Source organism: Patella vulgata, chromosome 6, assembly GCF_932274485.2.
Source record: "Patella vulgata chromosome 6, xgPatVulg1.2, whole genome shotgun sequence".
NCBI lineage: Eukaryota > Metazoa > Mollusca > Gastropoda > Patellidae > Patella > Patella vulgata.
In genome coordinates this window covers 8,066,702-8,094,621 of record NC_065884.2, presented here as the reverse complement: position 1 = coordinate 8,094,621, position 27,920 = coordinate 8,066,702, and the positions used below count along the sequence as shown (strand labels likewise).

The window sequence follows — 27,920 nt, the reverse complement described above, 5'->3', positions numbered from 1 at the left end:
CACGTGGAAAACTACCTATAAAAGTAAATGCTCATTTTCAAAATGAATTCGATACAAACCCACGATTTGCTTCAATTAGACGTTGCTCCGGTTGGAAGACCAATCATATTTAAAATTCTATTCGAAAAAAATTCAGACGGAAGACGGAAATACCAATATGCTATCTCGGACCAATCTGATGCCATACAACTATATTATTCAGAGAAACTGCCAGTAAATAAAACTTATGTTTTAAGTAACTATATGCTAAACTATATGCTAAAATAATCCCAAAGAACCAACATAAAGTATTTAATTACAGGTAAGAAATTGATTAAATATCCATCTTAACCAATTCAGGTCCTTTACAAAAATATATTCGTGCATAGTAAATATGCAGTTAAATTTATCGATGATCAATTATCTACTTAGAAGCACAATTTACTGCTATAGCAAAAATGCATTTATTTGAAAACGCTCCTTCAAATTCCAATAACGACAATACGTTGTCACTTGCCAGACTGTCCTACATCAAGGATCCGTTCTTAGTCCGATTTTATTTACCCTTTTTACGTCACCATTAGGTTATATTGTCAGAAAATATAGCCAAGCACATTTTCCGGCACCTATGTTCACTCGATGCAACCAAACGATATCGTTCTCTCCAACAACCCTTTTCGACATGGTTTCCATCTTGTCGATAGTACCGGACGGAGGGCTTGAAAAGGACAAGTCTACTTATTCGGATGGGAGGAAAAACTGTGGTCCGCTGTATACATTGTCGTGCACTTAAATGATCCATTGGCAGTTGGAATTCGATAGGACCCATTGGCAGTTGGAATTCGATATAAGAGGTCATAGTGCCGCTGCCCGGGTAAAAGTTTTGCTAATAGCACACTGTATGATGTATGTCCATCTTCACTAGCCCAGTCGGAGCAGAACAGTAGGACGTTTAACGTCATATCATTTCTCTATATCACCCAACCCCCAACAAAGTATGAAAATCTGCGCAACGTTAAACTAAATTTCTAAGACAGACAACTTTGATTAAATTTGACAAATATATTTTAATTGTCCCCCCGAAGCACACTTTATGGCGCATACCCGTCTTCATTAGTCATTATTTCAATTTACTACTTTGAAACTTCATAATACTAACATGAAATTATAGTAAACAATAATAGAACGTGGCTCTGTTTAGCTTCCGTACCTTCTGTCTACTCATCCTTTTTTCTTTAAATTTGCTGAAAATATTACATTTGTACATTTGTTATTATGATCACATACCAGAACCACTAAACAAACCATGCATATAAAAAAAATCAGAGTGCAAGACAACTCCACATCAGCCGATGTGGTGATATGGAAACCGAAAGACGAGTGGCTGAATCTTTGCCAGGCGGGAAGATTCATCATGTTCACCAATATGGCTAACAATAGACACCAAGGAAATCTGCAGTTTAGGTCGCCAACAAATACACAATTGGAAGTATGTATAATTCAATCGTCTATAGTCAACATGTTAAGTCCGCTCGCTAGCCTGGAAGTCGGGTGTTCGGTCCCTGCATTGGCCGAGAAAGTTCATCCAGATTTTCCGGCGTGGTTTCCCCTTGCCAGTGATGCAGGATGGAGGGCTTGACAAGGACAGCTGTCTAGTCGTTCGGATGGGACGTGAACTCGAGGTCCCGTGTACGTAAAAGATCCCTTGGCAGTTGGAATTCGATATAAGAGTAGGCCGTAGCGCCCTTTGCCCGGGCCAAATTTCCCTCATAGCACACTGTATGGCGTATGCCCGTCTTCATTAGCCCAGTTTAGGAGCAGAACAGTAGGACGTTAAACTTCATTTCATTTCTAAATTCGGGAATATATTAACTTGATTAATAATCTAAACGTTATAAGTATATTATTTTTGTACTTAAATCAACTTAAAATAGATATGATGTACCATTATTCAGATAATTATTTCACATATGGATTAGAGCAACGTGGCAATCGTTTATTATACATACAAGATAGCCCCCTTCTTCCGCTGTTAAAGACCCCTCCGCCCCACCAAATTACTGAATTAAAATTAAAGCACGTGTAAGTCCCGAAATGACATGGTTTCTGTTTAATGGACACTGTCATCTCCCTTCTTTCATTAGAAAGCATCTGTTAGGTGTGGTTTCGGGCAAAATATTACGCAAAAATTTTCATACACCCATAGGCGTACGGGCTCGCTGACAATTAGTGGGACAGAACCCGAAATGCCCGAAAAAAATTCGGGTTACAGACGGCGGCGGTTGAAAAATTTCGCACAAAGTAGAGTGCCCCTTGGCTCGTTCGCCAATGCATACACTAGTCAGTTGATGCACACTTCTTTTAAAACCCAAAATGATAAATAATATATTTTCTTCTTTATTCAGATAACACAAGCACCACTAATGACAATTGTTGGCGATGTCGTCGCCTATGACACGGACGACGATATCGTCTCCATATACACCGGTCAAGACCTGAAAGAATTTGTCATAAAAAAAGAAAAACATAAACGAATTTATCACCAAAAACATCCGCGTTACCGCGGAGATAAAAGATAATGAAATTATCACTATCAAAGGTAAGTTCCCCAAAACTTCTATTGTTCTTATAGATTTTACAAATGACGGATACGGATAGGACTGTCTTCTGTCTCGTATATCCATGAGTGATAAGCAACGTACAAAAATTTTATATTTGCTAAGCCGATACATTTGCTTGCTGGATCAAAGCGTTTGGTGAATCCTCTTCAGCCGATATGTAGGTGAGACTATTATAATTTATATATAACTGGCACGTTTCTAACCAGAAAAGTATAAAAAAAAATTCAGGCACCTTTTCTAACGATTTTTCTGAGAACCCACGGCAAAGTTGTTACGTTACATTTAAACATTTTGTAACATTCTTATTACTGTTTCATAGGCTTGCCCAATATTATCCGTGGCATAGTTTTAATTTCTAACCGTCATCATTATAGGCAAAGATCTACAGAAATGGAAATGAACTCTAAATTTACTTAAATTCAAAGTGTTGTCTGTGCGAATTGTGTATCTTAATTGCGTGCTTGTCTATTTTATTCACAATCGGCAACAAATTATAAATGACTTTTAATAACGCAATATATATTGTTTTTCAGAAGCCTGATGACAAAAAAAAAATAAAACTCTTTTACATGACTTGTACTTGGTATTTTATTATAATGCTACTCCTGGAAGTGGGGAAGGGGTGGTAATGGCAGGCGTATTGTCTGCGGTGGGGAGGGTGGAGATGGGACCTCCCCAGATAACGTACATGCACTTCCTAATCGAACTACAGCTTCAAACAGGAGGCCTGCAGGTTAGCCAGGCAGCGTCTTACTAAGCCATGAGAAGCTTTATCAACTTAAGAAAATGAAATGAAATGGGGTTTAACGTCCTACTGTTCTGCTCCTAAACTAGGCTAAAGACGGCCATAAGCCGTACAGTGTGCTATGAGCGAAAGTTTGCCCGGACAGCGGCACTGTCGCCTACTCTTATATCGAATTCCAACTGCCAAGGGATCTTTTACGTGCATTCTAATGTATACACGGGACCTCGGTTTTTCGTCTCATTCGAAGGACTATACAGCTGTCCTTGTCAAGCCCTCCGTCCTGCATCACTGACAAGGGAGAACCACGCCGGAAAACTCGATGAACTTGATCCCGTATCAACTTAAGAGTCACGTGAATATTATGATCGACTTTATAACGAAGTGGGCATATTTCAATGCTCCGTGACCATGTCATCGAGAATAAATTTAAATGATGGGATGTCAAAATTGAAGGCCATTTTTGCTACCGAATTGATAAGAATATCGAATGTCCTGATGGTACCAGACTTATGAAAGTAATATTCCCACCTGGTGTTAGCTCCCTTCCCTTTTCTGTTGGGTTTCAAAAAATTGAGGGTTTTGAATACTTCGGATTACGCCACGATGACCAAGACAAAGTTTGCTTTCACTGACGTTCACATATCCATCTAAAGCTGAATGCCCAACGTTTCGTTGCTTAAAATGTTATTTGACAGGCCACATTCAACGTAAATGTAGCACAACTTTTTGTGTCGTATGTCAAGTTCTCTCGCCTTTTTGTATATGTACCCCATCTGTCCCGAACAGAACCGAACTAGATGCTAATAAAAGGGGGTGAAGCTCATCTCCAACTCCATCGACTACAAATTCCTATAAAAATTTTAGAGATGACATGTCAAGTGACCAATGTTCAAGCATGTCGGAAGATTAAACCAGGCAATTTTCGGGCGTTCCACCAGAAAACCAAGGGCTATCTTCGGGTGTAGCAATAGTTGTCTTAGCCCGAATGAATACTAGAAAGAAAATTGGAGCAGACGATGAAAAGACCACAGAAAGGATAGAACAAGATGTGATTATTCCATATCAAGATGTTCCCTTTCCCCCAATATCTTGTCTTCAAAATGGCGCTCTCAATTATGACACAAAATATCAATGGATTAAGAAGTAATAACAATGTTCTCGGTCTCCAAAAAAAGTTTCGGGACATTAACTTTATACATACACATGTTAACTCACATGTTGCCTACAAGAACTACGATGTGAATAATATAATAGACGCTGTGTAGCCATCCTTCTCAAATCTAACATAAACATTCTGGACCAGAAATGTGATAATAATGGGCGAATAATCAGCGTGTTAATTGAGTTCGACAATTCACCTTATAATATCATCTCGTATTATACGACAAATATCTTAAAGGGACAATAACACTCTTGCTGGCTTTACAGCTCCAGAAAATAAAAAATAGTCTTATTCTAAGTACTAGATGTTTTAGTGTCCTACCTGATGTGTAAATTATCCATTAAATCCTATTTTACTTGTCCAAAGGGTTCAAAAATGTTTTTAAATCCAAGTCACATTTGAAAAGCTTTACGTCAGGCTTTTCAAATCATTTAGTTGAATTTTTCCAATTTTTTAAATTAGGTGTGTTAAGATGAAATTTGTATCATCAATTAATTGGAATATTGTAAAATAGTACTTATTTGTTGACCAGAATAAAGATTGGGGCATATTATTCAGTTACAACAAGAGTGGTATTGAGCCTTTAAAGGAAAGACGCGAGGCCCATCTATCCCTGAGGGAGAGGGTGTGTATCGAAAACTGTCTCGACTCTCATTACCGATCCTTTAAAGGAAATCATGAAATCGGACCTAGCTACAATGTACTTATTCACTATGATGAAATAACATTTATTTATTTTACATTTTCAGTAAAAAATTGTCTCGAGGCGTTAGTAAAACAATTGAAACCTAAACCGCACACCACAACTTCTTTGGTAATAATCTATTACTTATGTCTGTCATATACATGTAGTTTAAGCTGTAATTTGTTGTATGCATAATACTCTGCCAGTATATAAAATAAATCTTTAAGGTACCAAGTCCTAAAGATGTCTTCAAGGCAGTAAGTACATGTACTAGACTTTTATACATTTTTTAAATATCCGAATGTTTGTAATTGAATGATAATTTAATTTCCGTCAAAATCGACTATAAACTTGCATGTTGGTTGGCAGCATGTTGTAAAGGGTAGATTTAAGATAATGAGAAACACTATAACGGAAGGAAATTTAGGTCCCGGGCGAATTGAATTTAAACAAAATAGTCCTTTTAAACGACAACACTATCTGAAATGAAACGGATATTTCTTTTCCAAATGGAATAAGTTTTCAAGGCAACATTATCTGTATGGAATGTAATTTAGGCTATTCAATGGCTGAAACAATAGATGAAGCTAGTTTTTCTGTGCATAACTTTATAAAGGAAAATTCAACACAACCAAAGTTGTGTCTATTGACAAGAGTCAGGGTAAGGTTTCGCAAGATTTTAATTTAATTTATTTCAGGTCTTATTACTAAATTTTGAAAATAAAAATTGAAGAGACAATGTAATTAATAATTAAATTAGAAAATTGAACAGGATCAACTATATAGACTCTATAAGTTGAAATTACACTTTGTCTAAGTTAGTTTAAACATGCATTATGTAAGCGCCAAATCTGCATATCGCAGGTCTTTCTTTAGACCTTAATTGTTATCAGACATTAACTTACTTATTAAGAACGTAGAATATTTTCAAAAAGATGTGTTCGAAGAGATCGCCTCAGTGGATACCGCATCCGATACTAAAGTTATTTACCATAGACGTCAAACAAGACAACAATACCAAGCAACCTTATTTAATAAACTGGCAAGTAGAATAAGATTCGAAGAAATTACAAAAATAGTGGAAATCTTTTAAGTGGACAATCAATAGACAAGAAAAACAAGCCAACGGTAAGGCTGATGTCCCCCGTCGAAACCCCAAAATAAATAGATGACACATTAATTAATAGCACATTTATTTTTTTCAAAAGTATCAAGCAATTAAACTGATTATCAACTATACACTAGGTTTCATCACTCTCAATCATATATCTTGTCCCAAAGCACCGACCAATGAAATTGCTTATCTCTGCTTAGCTTTAACTCGAAATGTTAATCATTGAACTCGGTCAAGATATTCACCTAAAGAACATCTACATCAAGTTTAAACATTCTACCTCAATTAAAAGCAGAGTTGTTATGTTCCAAAGTCTTGACCAATCAAATTGCTTATCGCTCCTTAGTCTAAGCAGAAAATTCTCATCATTGATGCTCCAAAGCATCAAACAATCAGATTGCTTATCTCTGCCTACCGTAAGCAGACAATGTTCATCATCGCAATCCACCAAGACATTCACCTAATGAATGCCTACACCAAGTTTGAACATTCTAGCTCAATTAGAAGGAGAGTTATTGTGTTCCAAAGACTTGACCATCAAGGTATTGATGTATGGAAATTATACACCACGTTCCATCACTCTCACTTAATTAGAACTAAAGTTACCGTGTCCCAAAGCATCAACCAATCTAACTGCTTATCTCTGCTTACCCTAAGCAGAAAATGCTCATCTTCGAACTCCATCTAGGCATTGACCTAATAAACACCTAAACCAAGTTTGAACATTCTATAGCTCAATGAGAAAGAGAGTTATTGTGTCCCAAATAGTGTGACGGACAGAAAGACGGACGAACCCATTTAATAGTCCCCTGATTTCTTCGGAAGGCGGGGGACAACAAAAGGATGTATCTACATCATCACAAGATTCGAGTTCTAAAAGAACCTCAGCACCAATTTATGTTTTACCTAATTTAATTTCTATAAATATCAGACTAATGGACTATGTACAATGGAAGTGTCGGTGTGGTTTATTAAAGAACGGAGTAATAACCACATGATTCGTTTCACCGTGTATACTTCTTTTAATTATAGTTTGATCAGATGTGTATGGATATAATTTGTCATCTTTAATATTTAAATTCAGACGGAATAGACATATATTACAAATGGATAACTTACTTTGAGACTGAATTTGAATCGACTTACCTGGTGTTTATTAATGTGTATCTCTGTGTTTGGATAATCGTGACTATTCTGCATATTCATTTTATTTCTAGTGTGTTAGCGGTTATAAGTATTTGGAATACTGGATTGATCCTCGTTGACTAGGAGTACTATTATCCATCCAGCTTGTACGTAGTGTCGCTACTTAACTCTTGTGGAGTGTAATAATCTATAAATCTATTAAACCTGCTATATTTCTATTGAAAAACAATTTTGGATACACTACAAATTATCGAAAATAAGGTAATTAGTTTTATTAAGTCTTTTTTATTAAGTCCTTTTAAGCCACCACTCATTAAATTCGATCATGCCAAAAATAGTCTCCTGAAACGTTAGCGGTCTTAGAGGCCGCGCTAAAGTATTAAATTTATTCTCACACCTGTCTAATTTCAATTTCGACATAATCTGCCTCCAAGAAACATTTTGGGATGATGCCTATGTGGAAAGTATTAATGGACTTTGGAACGGTCCTATATATTACAACAATTATAGTGAAAGTACAGACGGGGAGGTTGGGGCTGCTATTTTAACCAAAAACAGTTATTAAAACTGTATTGTAAATGAATTTAAGGATGGTGACGGTAGATTAATTAGATTAGATTTACTAATAGACGAAAAAGGAGTCTCTTTATATTCTATATGCTCCAAATTATCATAAGGATAGAAATTTATTGCCCCCCGCCCGCCTTTCGAAGAAAGCAGGGGACTATTAAAATGGGTTCGTCCGTCTGTCTGTTCAGACTTGGTAAGGGTGTTTATTAGGTCAATGCCTTCATGGAATTCGAAGATAATGAGCAATTTCTGCTTAGGGTAAGTAGAGATAAGCAATTTGATTGGTTGATACTTTGGGACACGATAACTTTAGTTCTAATTAAGTGAGAATGAGGGTACGCAGAGCGATAAGCAATTTGATTGGCCGAGATCTTGGAACACAGAGGGGAGAGGATGGCCGAGTGGTTAGTGCGCGCTGTATCATAAGGCCTGTCATTGAGTCAACTGGCGTGGTTTCGAATCCCCGGCTGTACGTGACAAGGAGTAGGGTCGCCTGTCCAACCTCGTGGTTTTTCTTCGAGTCCTTCGGTTTCTTCCCAATGATAAAGACCCCTACGCGCAAGAGTCCCGAAATGACATAGTTTGTGTCGAGTGGACGTTAAACCACATTTCTCTCTGTCTCCACTTTGGAACACAACAACTCTCCTAATGGAGCTAGAAAGTGCAAACTTGGTGGAGGTTTTTATTAGGTTAATAAACCTTGCTTAGGGATAGTTTTGTCACATCAATACCTTGACCAAGTACGATAGTGAGCATTTTCTGCTCAGGGTAAGCAGATGAGCGATAATCAATTTAATTTGTTGAGACTTGGGAACACAATAACTTTCCTTTTAATTGGTGTAGGCGTTTAATAGGTGAATGCATCGATGGAGTTCGAGGATAAACTTACGGTAAGCAGAGATAAGCAATCTCATTGGTTGATGCTTTTGGGCACGATAACTTTGGTTTTAATTAAGTGAGAATGATGAAACTCCCGAGTATAGATTAATTATATCATTACCGTAACTAAGGTCGATGATAGAATGTTCTGCTTAACTAAGGAGCGATAAGCAATTTGATTGGTCAAGACTTTAGAACATAACAACTCTGCTTTTAATTGAGGGAGAATGTTTTAACTTGATGTAGATGTTCATTAGGTGAATGTCGTGGCTGAGTTCAATGATTAACATTTGGGATTTCGGCGGGGGACATCATCCTCACTGTTGACTTGTTTTATACTATAATCAATACATTTATATACCAAAATAAATATAATTTCATGTGTGGAGACTGCAATGACGTTCTTAACCCCAATATTGATCGATGGAGAGATATGCATACAAACACGTCTTTAGCTTTAAATCAATTTATCTAAAATAATATATGCGATATATTCCAACATAAGTATCCCGATAAACCCCAGTTCACACGCAGACAGATAGTTAACGGTAAATACCGCACGAGTCGAATCGATAACACCCTCGTTAGTAGGAATGTAATCGCACACTTGTCATAATGCCTGGATAACACACAAAATTATCCGACCATAGTCTTGTTTGTTTACTCCTTGATCTGTCGGAGTGGTGTGAACGGGGTCTGGGTCTTTATGATTTTATTAATACCTTACTAGAGGATACGTTTTTGTAACAAAACGAGGTCACAGTACAGAGACGGCTCTACTTAAAATTAAAAACGATATTGACCTGGCACTAGATAGGAATCTAGCCGTACACCTAGTACTTTTGGACCTCAGTGCTGCTTTTGATACTGTAGATCCTAGTATTTTATTTCAAATGTTCGGTTGGGATCTGTGGTGCCGCACTGTCATAGATAAAGTCATATCTTCAAGATAGAACACAAAAGGTGCAAATATACAGGTCTGTGTCTCAACCCTGTGCTGTTAGGATAGGTGTTCCACAAGGATCTGTATTGGGACCTCTACTTTTTCTTCTATACATTCTTCCGATTGGTCAAATCATAAGAAGACATGGGGTACAAAACCACGGCTTTGCTGATGACACCCAAATATATGACTATTTTCAACACAACAACTATCTTGCTTCCAAGGATTCTATCAGTAGACTCGAGTCTTGTCTTAATGACATTCGAGGATGGATGACCAGAAATAGGCTAAAACTTAACGATGACAAATCCGAATTTCTTATATCAAAATCACAATCCAGTAAATTGTTTAAAGCGGATTCCATTCAGATCGGTGATTGCTCTATATCTCCCAAGAAGCAGGCTAACAATCTGGGCTATGTTACTGATGAATTTATGTCCCCAGTTCCCCAAATCAATAGTATCATACGGAAAATGCATCATCAAGTGAGAGCTATTTCGAGAATACGCTCTAATCTTAATACTGATGCTTGCCAGAGTGTTGTTAGAGCATTAGTAACATCGCACATGGACTATGCAAATTCTCTTCTATTAGGAGCACCAGAAACAGCTTTAAACAGACTACCAATAGCGCAAAACAATGCTGCACGTCTTATAACTAAAACATGAAAATTTGATCATATATCAGCTAAGTTACAGAAACTCCATTGGCTTCCAGTTCGAGCGAGGGTTCAATGTCAAGCTCTTGTGAATGTGTTTCAATCAATTTATTCTGATATGGCACCCAGTTATTTAAAAGAACTCTTTGATTTCTATACTCCCCGGCGATCCAACCTTCGTTCTTCAAGTGATCGTAGCATATTGAGTATCCCCAAATATAATAAGCGTTCTGGTGAATATGCTTTCTCCGTCAGAGCAGCTAAAATGTGGAATGATCTTCCAAAAACTCTTAGAGAGTCCTCTTCCATCCCGAGCTTTAAGACTAACTAAAAAACATACTTATTTCAAAAATGTTTTTGAACTGTTTTGTTGTGAATGCGCTTAGAAACACTCATGTGTAATGAAGCGCTATATAAATCGAACAATAATAATATTATTTCTAATGAAACTGATTACGATTTATTCAAATCTGGTGGGATAACTAAAAATATAAAATGAAATCGTTTTCTCAGAAATACTCCATTTATTTAAAGAAATCTGTAAAGAAAAAGATCTATGACATACAAAATAAGCTGCAACATGAATATTCTGATAATCAGAACTTAAATAAGATTCTAGAACTTGAACAAGAATTAGAGATTTTAGAAACTAATTCATGTAAAGGTGCTATTCTTAGATCTAACGTGAAATATGCTACAAAAAGTGATCGGAATACTAATTATTGTTTTAAATATTGAAAAACAAAGACAGTCCCAGAACTGCATAAGAGAATGATCGATGAAGATAACATTATTTATAATGAAAGAGGTTCCATAGTACATGCATGTTCCCGATTTTATACTTCCCTCTATACTAAAGATGAAATTGATTGTGATGACCCTCTTTAAATATAATACAAAAGATACTTCCCTCTATACTAAAGATGAAATTGATTGTGATGACCCTCTTTAAATATAATACAAAATGTCCTGACTAAGACTATTCAACCCCTTGACAGGGAGATGTGTGACAGCGAGATAACCTTATCCGAACTCACCGCTACACCCAACTCCATAGCTAAGTCAAAGGGTGCTGGGCAGGACGGTATGACTTCGGAATTTTATATGAAGATGTGGGATCTATTAGGTCCATTTTGATGTAAAAGTTATAAATTATATTTTTGAAACAAAACATTATGTCTCGCTCTATGAGAAAAGATGTTTTAACTTTAATTTAAAAAGATAAGTGGGACAAACGAAATCTTAGAAATTTGCGTCCGATATCATTATTACAGACCGACTTCAAAATTTTATCCCGCTGTCTTGCTTTAAGGCTTAGGGCAGTCCATCTTCAATAGAAGGCTTAATCTCGCCTTAATTACGTACATCTTATCAAGCCCTCCACGTAATACCCCGCATATATTGGCACTATTTTGATTGGGTATAAGCCCAGCTTGGGATCCTATCAGATTCCTTCGTTAAAATTATCGTTACGATTATTAAGTTTCGCGCTTATAGCTAAAATGTCTACATGTGACAATCGAGTTGCAAAGATCAAGGTTCGATCAATGTCAAGGTTGCTGGAAATCATACCTGATCAACAAAGAGTTTCTATGGAGGCCGCCATATTTGTTTACAGTGTGTTATGTGCGACGACCCCTGATTGGACAATGCCAATTGATCTATAAAAGTAGAATGGGGCCCTTAGATAATAATATAGAGCTTGATTTTGTTAAACTATTCAAGAGTAAAAATTGCGATAACAATCGGACGACTTTTACTCAAACTTTCATTTTACAATCTCTATGTATATGCTATGAATTGGACGGCACAATAACTGTTGACTTGTAAATGTATATAAACTGTTAACTACTACATGATCGTATGCATGAGTAACCATGCCTATTAGAAAAGGGAGATACTCAGGAATAAATATTACGCATAGTACCTTTCGGAACACCTAATTATTTCGAAACTTTTAAGCCCTCGCCCTTCGAGAGCAGGTTTCCTCTGAACGCTCATAGTTAGGTAGACCTTTAAATAGCCTATTATTACTTTCCTTCTGGGGGTAATGCACTTAAAAAAATACTTTGAATTTGAATTACATTGAAATGGTACCTTTCTTTTTAACACTTTGTTTTAACTTTTAAATATTTAAAAATGACGTACATAAAACAAAAATAGTGCTTTTAGTTTACCTTATTTATTGTAGCATTCACAGGCTGTAAAATGTTGATAATTGTAATGTATTATATTTCCTGTATAGACATTTTACAAGATGAAAAAAGGCGCGTTCGGCTGTTAACCGAAAGGTTGGTGCTCCGAGCCCAGCCAGGGACGTTCCCTTTGCTGTAACTTGTGTCAAAAATCTATTATACAGTGAAAAGTCAGGTACATAATAATGCTTCTTGTAGACTCCGTGGCGCAACGGTAGCGCGTCTGACTCCAGATCAGGCTGTTGCGTTTTCAAATCACGACGGGGTCAGTTGAAAAACGTCTTTTCCCCCAATCCAGCAGATAACATTGGCTATTAACATGAGGTTGTATGGTGTAAATTTAAGTGAATTTTCTAATGTTCTTAATTTCAAACAATTACCCTGACAGGATATTTGTCAATAACCTCACTAGTTCTTTGATGCCTTAGAACTCGTCATTGATGAGCTTAAAGATTCCTTAAACAATCATTCAGTAATAAAGTCAACTCGACACCGGAAATATATTGCAACAGGTGTAAGTGTATTTAATATCAAGTCTAAAATGTCTTCAGTTAGTTTAGTGTCCATAAATTAATTTATAATTCCGATGGCCTCTACTACATAAAGATCCGACGGTTGTGGTGAAAGGTCGCGTCAAGGGTCATACATCTGCGTTGATGTTTCTAGTGGGTTACCCACAGTTCCATGCACCTCACGCCAAAACCTCGCCGTAACAGACTGTTTCATTGGCTAATCCCTCACATCAATCAGATCCTAGTGTAGTAAAGACAAGTAAAACGAAGTTTTGAACTATAAAAAAACGAAACGAAATAGGATCTGTGTTTGAATCAGATTGATATTAAAAAAGTAGTGATGTTTGAGAACATGATTAACGACCGGACTGGGTGACACACATACAGCACTGGGTGTATTACAAGGGTTACCTAATGCCTAGGTCCAATTGGACATTTTTAGCCTGTTTGTCGTGTATTTTGTACACGAGGAGCAGTCCATTTGCTGACTACACAATTTTGCTTGAATACACTATTTTGCCTATAACGTTTTATAGGACTTCGAATTCTGTCTTATGGTTTGGATTGTTCATACTTGGTTTTATTTTATTTTTATACCATAACCATGGAAATTGATGAGCCTCGAGAGTTGTCTGGAACAGGTTCCTCGGTGTCAAGTGATAGCGTCGCGAGTCACGTAAAGCCATCGGGAGAAAATTTATTTATTTTCACATCGCCGATTATTTTTCCCAGTTTGAAAGCGGACGTTAAATACCGATATTCCATGCACAACATTAAATGAAACGACTGGGATAATGAAAACGGCATACTATATTAAAGTTATGTATGAAAGTGATTCTTGGTGACTCTGAACACGTGTTTCCGAGATTTCGTCATATATATTAGAATCTTGCATTGTTTCGTTTGGATTTGGATCTTGTTTCGTCTTCTTTTGTTTGTGCTTGTATTGGGTACCAGGATGTCCCAATGTTTCGTTTGAATTACGGGCATTCCTTTTCTTGCATTCAATAATAACGACTGCACTTATAGCAATCAGGAAGAGGATGCCAGCTACAATCCCAACCACCATGAAAATCTTTGAAGTAGAAGATGCTGTTACTGAAATAAAACAGAACACATCAATATATAACAATTTGATTGCGAGTTTTGTCTAGGGTAATTTGAAAGTAAAAGGACGCCGTGCAAAGAACGAAATAAAAGAAACCCTGACGTTATGGTCTACGACAACAGAGTCATGCCATGTTTTACGTATACAGTAGAGGTCATTTTGTTGGGACTTTGAGGTCCGATTTTCACGAAATTCGAACTCCGTCGTGAATATGGTGTAACGCTTTTCAAAATCTAATGAAAATTGCGACCTCTGTGGGGTCCACAAGCTAAAAATGGCGATTTGTTGCACAATTAGGGGCCATACACCATGAAGTTATCCGAGATCTTTGGATATAAACAGATAAAATTTTATCTTTGGCCAAAATCGGATAAAAAAAATTCCTGCCTATAGAGTGTCCACAATCCAGAGAGATAGAGGCATGGGCATAATACCTTAACGTTAAAATTGGGCGTATATCGACCATTATGACCTCTAGAGTGACCACAAGCTACAAACGCAATATTTCCTACATTCAGGAGCAATGATCGACACCAAAATCCAACAAATCCGAGATCCTTAGGATATAAAGATATATTTTATGTTTCATTAAAATCGGATAAACATTCCGACATGGGAGGGGGTGTCCACAAACAATTATGAACGAACGTCGTCCGGACGCGGGTAGGAGCTACGAAACAAAGAAAATGTGATCGCATAAGACAATCCTAAGTCATACCTGTGGTTTGAGGCAGTTGACGCTGCACGTCAGGCCATACACACACATGAAGCCAAGTCTCATCCTGCATATTTGTTGGCAACTTACCAGTAACCTTACGGAAAGTTTTGGTTTTTAAATCCACCTTAATTACTCTGTAATTTAAGATATATTTCTGTATAAATGATTGTATTTACATTAAATATCGACATTGAAAGAACATCATTTACTTGAAATGAAATGGGGTTTAACGTCCTACTGTTCTGCTCCGAACAGTGTGCTATGAGGGAAATTTTGCCCGGACACTACGGCCTACTCTTATATCGAATTCCAACTGTCATGGGATCTTTTACGTGCACGCCAATGTGTACACGGGACCTCGGTTTTTTGTCCCATTCGAACGACTAGACAGCTGTTCTTGCAAGGCCCTCCGTCCTGCATCACTGACAAGGGGAAACCACGTCGGAAAATCCCGATGAACTTTCTCGGCCAAACATCATTTACTTAAAAGGCCAATCCCGATAATAGTTTGGATAATAAAACTGCTTAATTTTGTGTTAAAATCCCTTAAAATCCTCTACCCAAGGGTCGCGCAACTAAATATTTGTGATAAGTTTTCAAACACCTTAAACCGGTCAGTCTTCATCTCGAAATGAAGACCGGTGTCCCAAGCTTTATTATGCAGTGTCTGGATAAAACAAGACTATTATTTTATAAAACTAACGAGTAGGTGAATTTACCTTTCGTTATCAAGTACAGCACACGAGTCATTGACTGTATAGACCTCTAAATGGACGAGAATCGATTATCAGAAATTACCCGAAATCTTCAAAGGGTTACGTGTCCGGATAGGCATTTTTTCGACGTTCACGTCCAAACGACTCGGTAATTTGAAGTGACATTTGGAGACAAGGTAAATACACCAGTCCTCTGAATTGTGGCGCTTAAATGCCATACGTACTCGGGCTTTTATTTTTTAAAACTGTTCAAATCGGGATAGTATCTTTAAGGATACCAACAATTGTGAATGGGGGGGGGGGGTCTTATGCAGTCGGTGTATGCGTTGTAGCCCGAAGCCCCCCTTTCCCACGATTGGCACTATGTTACGCTTGAGAGAATTCAATTCCGGAACGTGTTCAATCCAGTGGGAAGCATTGCGACCATTAGAGGATGAACCTTTAAAATATTCTGGATTCCAGAGTTATCCCCCATTGTTGTGACCTCTCCCCCTCAACAAAATATCAAATTGGGTTACATTCAAGTCTTGTTTTTGGATAACTGGCTATGTCAATTAGATAAATTGAGTACTAAGTATGTTCGTCAGTTTTAGAATCAATAACATATGTTGAAGAAAAGTACACATATTTTTTACTAAACATGGCAACTACACTCAGATGAATATAATAACTACTAACCGCTTTGACCGGTATTCACAGGCGATATATATATTTCCATCAACTTGTACAACGTTTACAAAAACTGTACCACGCGAACAATAAAAGTCGTTCAGCATCGATGATGTAATAGTTGTATTGGGTAGCGATGTAGTCTTTACGCCGTTCAGCCATGCCAGATACAACGTGCCACGGTTTTCCATACACACCATACCTTCATCTGTTTAATTAAATACAATGCTATGTCTTACAAATATTGTAGGTATGTCTTCATGTTAAATATTAAAAATTCTATAATAATGTAAAGGAAATGAAATTAGATTTGGTAGTACTTCCTCCGCACCAACCGGACAATTGGGGGCGGGGCGGTATCATCGTATTCAAGTATCTAATGATAACGATGACTGGAGAGAGCGAGAAATGGGGTTATTTCGGGACTAACATATGGTTTAGTTTTTTTTCAATAATTCGCTTACGCGTAAGTCTCTTTAGCAGTGGGATGAAACCGGAGGATAAGGAGAAAACCCACGAGGTTGGAAACTATGGCTGTGAATTTCACTTCTTTATTTCAACAATGCAGGAACAAATATTAAAAGATATTACATCTATAATTCTAACAACCAATACAGCACGCAGTAATATAACATATATGTAACAGATTGTAGTCGGTAAGCTTGTCTGGGTTATGCGTCTACCTGGGATCATTTATAATGGTGAAGGTGTTATCAAGAACCTTATTGGTATTTTACAGCCATTCACAAGTTATAATACATATGGGCGAACAAACTTTTTTTCTGTTTTTTATTATAGACTAATTCGAATCCTAAGATATATCAGTATAATAGGAATATCCCAAAATTCAACAGAATATCACAAAGAACAGTAACTATTTAATATCACAGAACAGATCACTATCAAATATCACAGTAATTCAAAGATATCAAATCAAAATAGATTTATAATTGTAGCCGAACAGGGAAATTGGTGTCGAATGAGTATAGCAGTCCTCCAAATTTCTGGGGGAAACACTGCGGATGAATATTTCCTTGGTACTAAAATCTCCTTGCAGTGGCAAAGAATTCTACACCTCAAAACTTTATTCCGAGAAATCTTTATGACATGTTGCTTGCAGTTTATCAGCAACCAGCGGCTGCCAGGCAGGATATACCAAAATTTTGCAAGAGATGGATAGAGAACAAGCTAAAAACGATTTTTTGTACAATCAGGGGCCATAATCCAGAAAGTTATGGTCTGAAATGGACTGAGATTTGATTTTTGGAAAATACACATACTTCTACACAATTTGCGTACAAAAAACGGCGATTTTGTCGGGCGGTTTCATTTCGATTTTCCCGAAATTCGAATTCAATCCTCATTATGGTGGAATGGTAATATATCTAAACGGTTTTTAATATCGGAAAAAAATTTGACGTCTAGAGAATACACAAGCTAAAAAATACTCTAGGAAGTTATGTTCGGGTATGTGTGATTATCAAAAGAAACCAAGATCATTATGATAAAAAGATGCATTTATATTTTCATCCAAATCGGATGAAAACTGGCATCTAGAGGGTCCACAACCTTGATATACCATATTTTTACACTATTTGTGTAAAAGGAGTGACCATTATGTCCGTCAGTATTAGTCCGATTTTGACGGATAAAAATGGTGACCTCTATGGGGACCACAAGCTCAAAATGAGATTCTTCGTACAATCAAGGGCAATAATTCAGGAATAGAGAGAGAGAAATGGGGTTTAACGTCCACTCGACATAAACTAGGTCGTTTCGGGTCTAACATATGGTTTAATTTTATTTCAATAATTCGCTTGCGCGTAGGGGTCTTTAGCAGTGGGAGGAAACCGGAGGACCCGGAGAAAACCCACGAGGTTGGACAGGCGACCCTACTCCTTGTCACGTATAACCGGGGATTCGAAACCACGCCAGTCGACTCAATGACAGACTTTATGATACAGCGCGCGCACGCTAACCATTCAGCCCCACCCCCCAATTCAGGAATATGCGCGAATATCGAAAGGAACCAAGATATGTGTGTAATAACCATGCATTTCAGGTGTCACCAAAATCGGATCAAAATTGTGACCTCTATGAGGTTCACAACCTTGATATACCAGATGGTTACCCTATTTGCGTAGAAGAGGCGGCCATTTTGTCAGACAGTTTTGGTCCGATTTTCACGAAATTCGAACTCAACCATCATTAGGGTGTAACAGTGATATACTAAAAAATAATATTTAATCGGATAAAAATTGTGACCTCTAGAGGGACCACAAGCTAAAAGCGCGATTTTTTGTACAATCAGGGGCCATAATTCAGGAAGGCACGATCCGATATGCGCGAATATCGAATGGAACCAAGCAAGATCGTTGGGTTATAACCATACATGTTCATATGTAGGCAATTGGCCGGTCATTAACATACATAGGTTACCACTAATAAAAACAGCAGTGCATTTCCGCAGTTTTGTATTGGTTCTGAACATCCCCTACTTTTTTTGAAGAGTATAGTTCGATACATGCCAATATCGAAAGGAACCGAGATCTTTGGGAGATAGACCTATATATTGCACGTTTCGTCAATATACGATAAAAATTGTAGAGTGTCCACAAACAAATTGTGGACGGACATGGGCGATGACAATATACGTCCACATGAAAAGCTAAATCCATTTCCAGAAATTCGAATTTTACTAAATGACCACAATTGGTGTGAAAATATGTTTTGGAGGTAGTTGATTCTATTTTCGACACATTTTCTCATGTTGATAAATAATTGGTTCCAATGGGTCAAAATAGGGAGGAAATCCCATTAGCGATTAGGTAGGGAATTAAGGAGAGGGGTTCACTAGTCCGGTGGACTAATGAACTCTAGCACTAACCCAACCCTAACCCTAATAATACATATCGGTGGACTAATGAACTCTAGCATTAACCCAACCTTAACCCTAATAATAGATATCGGTGGACTAATGAACTCTAGCACAAACCCAACCTTAACCCTAATAATAGATATCGGTGGACTAAAGAACCCACGGACTAGTGGAACCAGCGGACTAGTGAGCATTCCCCGGATTAAGAATACTCGAGTCAGATCTAATACGCGTGCATTCATCAGGCATCAACTAAAATTCATATAGACACTCTGGTCAACCACTGTCACTGCGGAAGCAGCGTAGCAGGCATGAAGAAAGGTGCCACTCCAGATATCCAGTGAACCATTCGATATTGAACTGCACACCGCCATTTCGAACAGAACGGAAAGATAACAGGTATTGGAGGACGACAATAATAAGCCGGTTAAGATCCCTGGCCTTGACTAAGTTCAATAATGAGCGAAGATAACAATTTCAATGACAGATAATTTAGGACAGATTTAAATTTGGTATTTAGTTTCATTACATCAATTTCTTGACTAAGTTCGACAATGAGCATTGTTTGCTTAAGTTACAAAGAGTGGTGAACAATTTCATTGCTAGCTGCTTAGAAAAATGTTATATGTACAGGTAATTAATGAGGGTTGTCAGATTAAGGACACCAGCCTCACTGTCGATTTGTTAAATATATCTAGATGACTTACAGGTTATTAAATGATGTATTCGATAATGTTGCTGTAAAATGTACACGAACAACAACCAGCGGCTGCCAGGCAGGATACGCCCACATTTTCGAGAGATGGATAGAGAACAAGCTAAAAAAAGTGATTTTTCCTACAATCAAGGGCCATAATTTAGGAAATTACAATTCGATATGCGCAAATATCGAAAGGAACCGAGATCTTTGGGTTATAAACTTACATTTCAAGTTTCAACAAAACGGATAAAAATTGTGACCCCTATAGGGTCCACAACCTTGATATACCATATTTTAAAGCTATTTGAGAACGAGGGGCGGCCATTTTGCCTGTCAGTGTTGGGCCGATTTTCACGAAATTCAAACTCAGCCGTCCTTAGGGCGTAACGGTGATATAATAATACTTTTTTTTTAAATCGGATAAAACATTACGACCTCTATAGGGTCCACAAGCTAAAAACTCGATTTTGTGTACAATCAGGGGCCATAATTCAGGAAGTCACGGTCCGATATGCACGAATACCGAAAGGAACCGAGATCTTTTGTTTATAAACTTATATTTCAAGTTTCACCAAATAGGATTAAAATTATGACCTCTATAGGGTCCACAACCTTGATATACCATATTTTCACGCTATTTGAGAACGAGGGGCGGCCATTTTGTCCGTCAGTTTTGGGCCGATATGCGCGAATATCAAAAGGAACCGAGATCTTCGGGTTATAAGCATACACGTCAAGATTAAACCAAATCGGATAAAATTGTGACCTCTACAGTGTTCACAAGCTAAAAACGTGATTTTTCGTATAAGGGGCCATAATCCATGAAGTTACAGTCCGATACATACCAATATCGAAAGGAACCGAGATCTTAGGTTGATAAACCTATATTTCAAGTTTCATTGACATCGGATAAAAATTATGACCTGTAGACTGTTCACAAACAATTGTGGACGCACGGACAGGGGCGACGACAATATACGTCCACATGAAAATGTTGGCGTATAAAAATTAATTTACATTTGAATCAGTCAGTTATACATTATTTAGTATCGAAGTCTGTTTTAAAACTAGAAACTTCTGTGTACTAAAACTATGGCAATTGTATCAAGAGATTGTCTATCTGAACAACCACATGTCAACGTCGGATTCGTGGCGGGGAAATTTTTAACAGGGAGATGGACAATTCAACAGGTACCCGGTAAGTGATTCTTTTGACATTTGTGATAACTTTCTCTGTGATTGTTTCTGTCGATTTATTAAAAAGTGATTCGTTTAGTAATGTGACAGAGTGAAGATTTATTTTAATCTATTTGTATAATATATGCTATTTTATTGTATAGTGTTCTTTTTGCACAGTGTCCTTTTATGCATGTTTTAACACAGTGAGCACATTTAACCTTACACACCAAGTATTGCTATAACATCTTTATCACCCTTGTCTGTCTCTATAGTTTTCTTGTGGACTGGTGAGTAGTGTTCAACTCACCATGTGCATGTTCTCTCTTATCTGAACATTCATTGGTCACCTGACTATTTTGACATTCTTACTTTAGATTTTGTTGGAGAAAGATCACCTTCTGATTTTCTCCAGGTATCTACTAGTTAGTTAGTTTTGGCGGGATTTTGGTATTTCATCAATATTCCAATTTCTATAATTAGCTTTAGTTTGATATAGTATAGTGTTTAATAAGGTTACAGATGAATTAAATAGGAATTACAGATTCAACAGCAGGTATGTGTAATGTTTAAGTTAATAATTGTTTTAAATTAGGTACCAATATATTTTAACCAGTAATAGTAATAGTAGTTTATAGATTGGCAGCCATCTTGAATTTTAGTAAAAGTAATATTTAAATGTTTCATTTAAATTAAATATCTTGAAGTTACAAAGTATCCTGGGTTAGTACGTTATCCTATATTACCATTGAAGTCTTATACTTCAATATTATTTACCATTCACATATTTATAGATGTGTATAACTTTACAGGTTTATTGGAAGTGCTTGCCACCATCTTTTGGCTTCCAAGTGGTTGGAAAACCCCTTTATAGGGTAAGCACCTAGCCAGTCAATTATATTAGTAATTAAGTTATATAATATATATATATTATAAGTTAGTAATTAATATATATATATTTTAAGTATTATTTCAAATCATTCATTATTATATTATAAATTAGATCTATGGAGTCGTATAATATTATGTATAGTTGTTTATCTGTGATATTTGTGATTGTAATGTTTTAATGAATTGGTGTAAATGTTATGTTTTATTTATAGTACGTATTTATGTATTTCAGGGTTTTTATTGTGGTTATTATTAATAAACCGATTTATGCGAGAACCTGAACCCTTGTGTCTTTTTCTTAATCCGGAAATTGCACCCTACAACATTTGGAGCCCGATAAGGGACTGGATTGGATTATCGACATCAACATCATCACCACCTGGAAATTGGAGATAGAACATCAACTATATTGCGGTCTAACATTTAACAGAACATTTGCGTGTGTGTGGATTTACAGTGATAATAACATTTGCGGATAGTGGTACCACTTCAAGTAGTGTTCATATTGTTTCTTTGGATCCAAACTGGTCAGTTATGTTTATATATTAATTATTATTGTCAATTTCTGTGTAATTAAGATTACATATAGTATTAAGTCTTAGTTAAGGTCCTTAGCAATTATCTAATTAGTTTTCCCACCCTTTATCTTTCCAGCAAGCTTGCATATCCTCATTAATGAACCTTTTATTTTTAGTTAAATTAGTTTAGCCATAGTTTAGACATATTCAAAGTACTATTTTCTATTACAAGTTGTATGGTATATATTTTCCATATATTTCTTTACAACTAAAACTTTGGAAATAATAGTTTGATATTTTCTAAGCATACTTCTACATAGATATTTATATATTAGAACAAGCTTAAAATTTGGAAATAAGACTGTATTATAGTCAAGAAACATCAAAATATTTGATTGTTTACTTGTTGCTATGTAAACAGACTCCATTTTCTTAGTTAGCCATTTTGTTTATTTACAGTATCCTGTAAAAGTGACTCCATTTTGTGTCAGTTTTCCCCACCCCATTCTTTATAAGTTCTACACTTTAAGGTGTTTCTAGATCATTATCAAGACATTAAACATTCATTACATTTCAAGATACATTTAGCATTTATTTAATACATGCAACTCAACCGATTAGACTTAGAGTATAATTGTCATTATAAATCTATAATTTATTTCGGTTGTTTGAAATTAAATTGTTAAATTAATGTGTTTAGGGAATAAAATTTATAATAAACTTTAATCAAATAAATAAACTTAAATTAATTTAATATTATATACTATTCAAAAAAAGTAGGGGATATTTGATTTTGGGGGCATAATACTAAAATATGCAAATGACTACGAAAAATATCACTATAGATCCTAACAGTAGAAACATTTCCAGTTACATGTGACGCCCAAACGCACCAATAGCTACCGCATGGAATGCAGATGATGCTTGGGATCATCATGGGGGTCCAACTCAAGATTTGCACGACTCTGACTTTGAATGTTACAGTCATTGTGGCATTGAATTCCAGGGTGGAAACATCAGTTTAATTGTTTTAGTGACCAGAAAACAAATTTTGATATGCGTCGGCTTACCCAAAATGAAGGTTACGTGCCCTTGGCATGCTACAGATCGGCACAACACAGGCGGTTGTGGCGCGGACGATGAATGTTTCTCAGTCTGTCATAAGCAGGCTATGGTCCAGATACCGTGATACACAATCTGTACAGGACAGACCACGCTCAAGAGGTCGACCAAGGGCGACAACTCAAGCCCAGGATCGATTTATCCGTACCTTGGCCTTGAGAAATCGTGTCATCACAGCAAATCAGATCAGCGCTCGTCTTCAAACAGGCACTGGTGTGAGAGTGAGTGGCCAGACGATTCGGAATCGACTGCATAGGGGTCACCTTCGCGCCCGACGTCCTCGCGTGATCCCTTGTTTGAGAGATCATCACATTCAGGCAAGACGTCGTTGGTGTAGGGATCGTCAACACTGGGATAATCGACCCTGGAGCAATGTGATGTTTTCAAATGAGTCAAGGTTCACTGTTGATTTTTTGGACAGACGTAGGAGGGTGTGGCGTCGTCGAAACGAGCGCTTCCAAGACGTTAACGTCATCAGACATGATCGATTTGGGGGTGGTTCTGTTATGGTGTGGGGAGGCATCACTGTTGCTGGAAGAACGGCTTTACATGTTGTTGCAGGGCGTGTTACAGGCCAGTACTACCGGGACAACATCTTGGCAGTCCATGTTGTGCCGTTCGCACGACGTCATGGCCGCCGTTTCATCTTCCAGGATGACAACGCAAGATGTCACAGGGCCAGGATCGTTACAGGTTACCTCCAACAACAGAACATCACCACATTACCTTGGCCAGCACTGAGTCCCGACCTCTCCCCCATCGAGCATGTCTGGGACATGCTTGGACAGAGGTTACGTCAACGTCAACAACGTCCTGCCAATGTCCAAGAACTTGCTGCTGCGTTGCAACAGGAATAGGACAATCTGGACCAAAATGACCTTAGACGTCTCATTAGGAGTATGCCACGTCGGATCAATGCTTGTTTGGCAAACAGAGGAGGATTTACCCGTTACTGACTTGGTTGTGATGCTGTGGTAACTTTGCTGTTTGACCCCGGGTATCATTTTACCCTTATAATGGTCAGTCGGTGCCTTACTTAGTCTAACGATCATTTGGAATAAATCGATGAATGTGAACTTCATTTCATTTTGTCATTTGTTTCTTCGTCAGTTTCATTAGGTGACTTTAATAACACTTAAAAATCAAATATCCCCTACTTTTTTTGAATAGTATATTTAGGATTTGGAATTTGGAATTATAATTTAGAATTTGAATTTAAATTTGGATTTAAAAGTTAGGTTTAAGATTTAAGAGATTTAAAATTTAAAATTAAACTTTAAAATTTAAACTTTAATTAAATTTCGACTTGTTTATATTCGGTATTGGTCTATTTTAGGATTTTATAGTTTCAACTTTGAATTATTGTATTCGTATAAGCGTAGGCTACTCTTGGTAATTGGTTTTTTAGTTCGTATAATAAGTTTATAATTGGACTTTGTTTATATTTGGAAGTGGTTTATTACTTAGGTAGTGGTATACGTATTGTCAGTCAGTAGTATTATATTTTTTTTCTAATGTACTTCCAGTCTTCAACTATTTATTTCCAGCTATTATTTCATTTTTCCCTATCTAGTTTCGCTCTTCTTCTACATTTACACACATACATGCAACTACTAACACAATTTACACAATGCACATTAGTATATGTTATTACTTGTAGGTTTTAGATTTTCAGGTTAATATTTCAATATTGTGTGTTGTTGGTTTTCCGTCCAGTTCGTCAATAACTACCAACCTATTGTGAGCTTATTCGCAGTGCGAATAGCTATATATATAGATTCTCTACATTTGTGTTTATATTCCAATGTGTTTATAGGAGTTACGTGTATTTTACTTGCATTGCGACTTTGCGTTATCCTGTTTTGCGTTATATAAGTTAGTTATATAAGTTTGCGTAATGTACCGTATTGCGTGCTAGTACTAGTTGCGTTTCATTGCGTTTATATTATTTGTGTTGTATTGCGTTTCCGTTCGATATTTGCGTTCGTTTTATATTTGCGTTTATAGCGTATCCGTCCGATTGCGTCAATCCTACTAGTTCATAATTGCGAATATTTCTTTTGTGTTTTTAGTTTAGTGATATAATTTTATAATTGTGAAAACTTGACTTTGTTTGTATACTAGTCGCAATCAAAGTTAATTAGTAACCATTTGGTGTTTGAGTTTGACTTGGTTTATTGGGTGTTGTCTAGACTACTATTGTGTTATCTTGGATCATCATCTTTTTGTGTCAACATGGCAACTGGAGGAGCAAGAACAAAGACACAGAGCATGAGTTCCGAGGAAATTAAGAATTTGGCAGAAACTTTTTCCAGCTTAGGAGTAAAGCCAGATGGAGACACCCCAGAACACTTAATCGACTGGATGTTCAACTACTTACAGTCATCTGGGAAATTGACAGGAAGTGTTTCTGAAACCAAATCTGAAGTAAAAGAAAATCATCAAGGTCAGGGAAACCCACACAGATCAACGGAACATGTGAAATTTTTGCCTCAACTACCAAGAGTATCTACGTTTTCTGGAGATGTATTCTCCAAAGGAGATACCACATTTGATCTTTGGAAGTTCGAAGTTCTTAGTCTTCTTCAAGATAACCAACACAGTCCAGAAACCATTAGACTAGCTGTCACCAAGTCATTGAAAGGAGAAGCAGCACGAGTGGCCATGCGACTGGGACATGATGCCTGAACTAGATCGTTACTCTCCAAGTTGGAAAGCAGATTTGGAATGGTGGAAGAAGGCCAGAGTTTACTGTCACAGTTTTACTCTACTACGCAAGGTCCAGAAGAATCTGTTTCTAAATGGGCATGCCGTATCGAGGATCTGTTGGACAAAGCTAGACTTGAAGGTGAAGTAGACAGAGGAACATTCGACGCTAAACTGCGAAACAAGTTATGGAGTGGATTGAATCAACAACTGAAGGACAGAACTGCCCATAAGTATGATAGGATAAACGACTTTGAACATCTACTAAGAGAAATTAGGAAAATTGAGAGGGAATCTGCAACTGCTCCTATACCTGCACCACGATCATCAATAAAAGGACAGGTCAAAATGGTTCAACATGCTCCAGATGACGATATTCGATCGCTGCTGTCATCATTAACTGCTTCTGTTCAGAGTTTACAGAAAGACGTCACCGAAATGAAGTCAAAACCGTCTAACTTCAGTAATCGTCCAAGTCCGATACCACCAGAACAGTAGACCTAGACAACCAGTTTCCTGTTTCCGTTGCGGTCAAGTTGGCCATATAGCTCGTGGATGCAGAATGGCAATTCCTAACAAGGATTTAAACTGGTAGATGCTTTGGATGAGGGACAGTTGCAAGGCATGGACATTGAAAGTCCCAAACCTACAGTTATTGGACCTAGTAATGTCACTGTAATCCACATCAACAGTAAATCAACATCTGCATTACTGGACACAGGCTCAACAGTTTCTACGGTTTGTGAAACGTTTTTTTAAAACACAACTGGAAGACAAGGATTGCCAGCTTACTTCACTAGACGAATTAATTAACATCGAGAGTGCAGGAGGACAAAGATTACCGTACTTAGGCGTTGTAAGTGCTTCACTCACTATACCAAGTTTGAATCTACCTTCGCTGGATGCTTTGTTCTTAGTAGTGCCTGACACACCCTTTAGTCGGACTACACCTGTATTAATTGGAACAAATGTTTTACGTCCAACTCACAATCAAGTTATATTGCGATTCATGGAAAGGATTACTCCAGTCACATAAATCTGCCTGAAACATGGAATTTCACGTTTGATTGTATGCAAATTCAGGAAAATTGTACCAAAGGAGCGATTGGACAAGTTATTTGCACAGAAACTTCATCTGTAGTACTCGAAAGCAACAGATCTATATGTCTAGAAGGAAAGATTGCAAATTTTCAACTGCAGGGAAAGCACAAGGTTATTTTCCAACCCTCACTGGATTCCCTGATACCTACATCAGTCGAAATCACACCTGCTCTTTTGGAAGTTGACTCAGAGAATATGGAACCTGTTGTTGTTCGACTCTCCAACTTATCACTGTCACCAGTTAGGATCTATCCTAGGTCAATTTTGTGTGAATTGCAAGCTGCAGATGTCATCAGGAAAACAACCAATTCCGATATTTCCACTGTTGAAGGTAACAAGACTGGAAGTTTCTTGGACAACATTGATTTTTCAACTTCAGATGTAACACCGCATCAGCTTAATGACTTA

General features: G+C 37.2%; 1 long non-coding RNA gene across 1 annotated transcript; it reads left to right on the top strand.

Moving 5' to 3' along the window:
- The first annotated feature begins 21,284 nt into the window (after positions 1-21,284).
- Positions 21,285-22,455, top strand: LOC130013204 (uncharacterized). The gene is made up of 3 exons (XR_008788564.1): positions 21,285-21,730; positions 21,987-22,049; positions 22,298-22,455. It is a non-coding gene; the product is annotated as an uncharacterized LOC130013204 (long non-coding RNA).
- Positions 22,456-27,920: the final 5,465 nt, after the last annotated feature.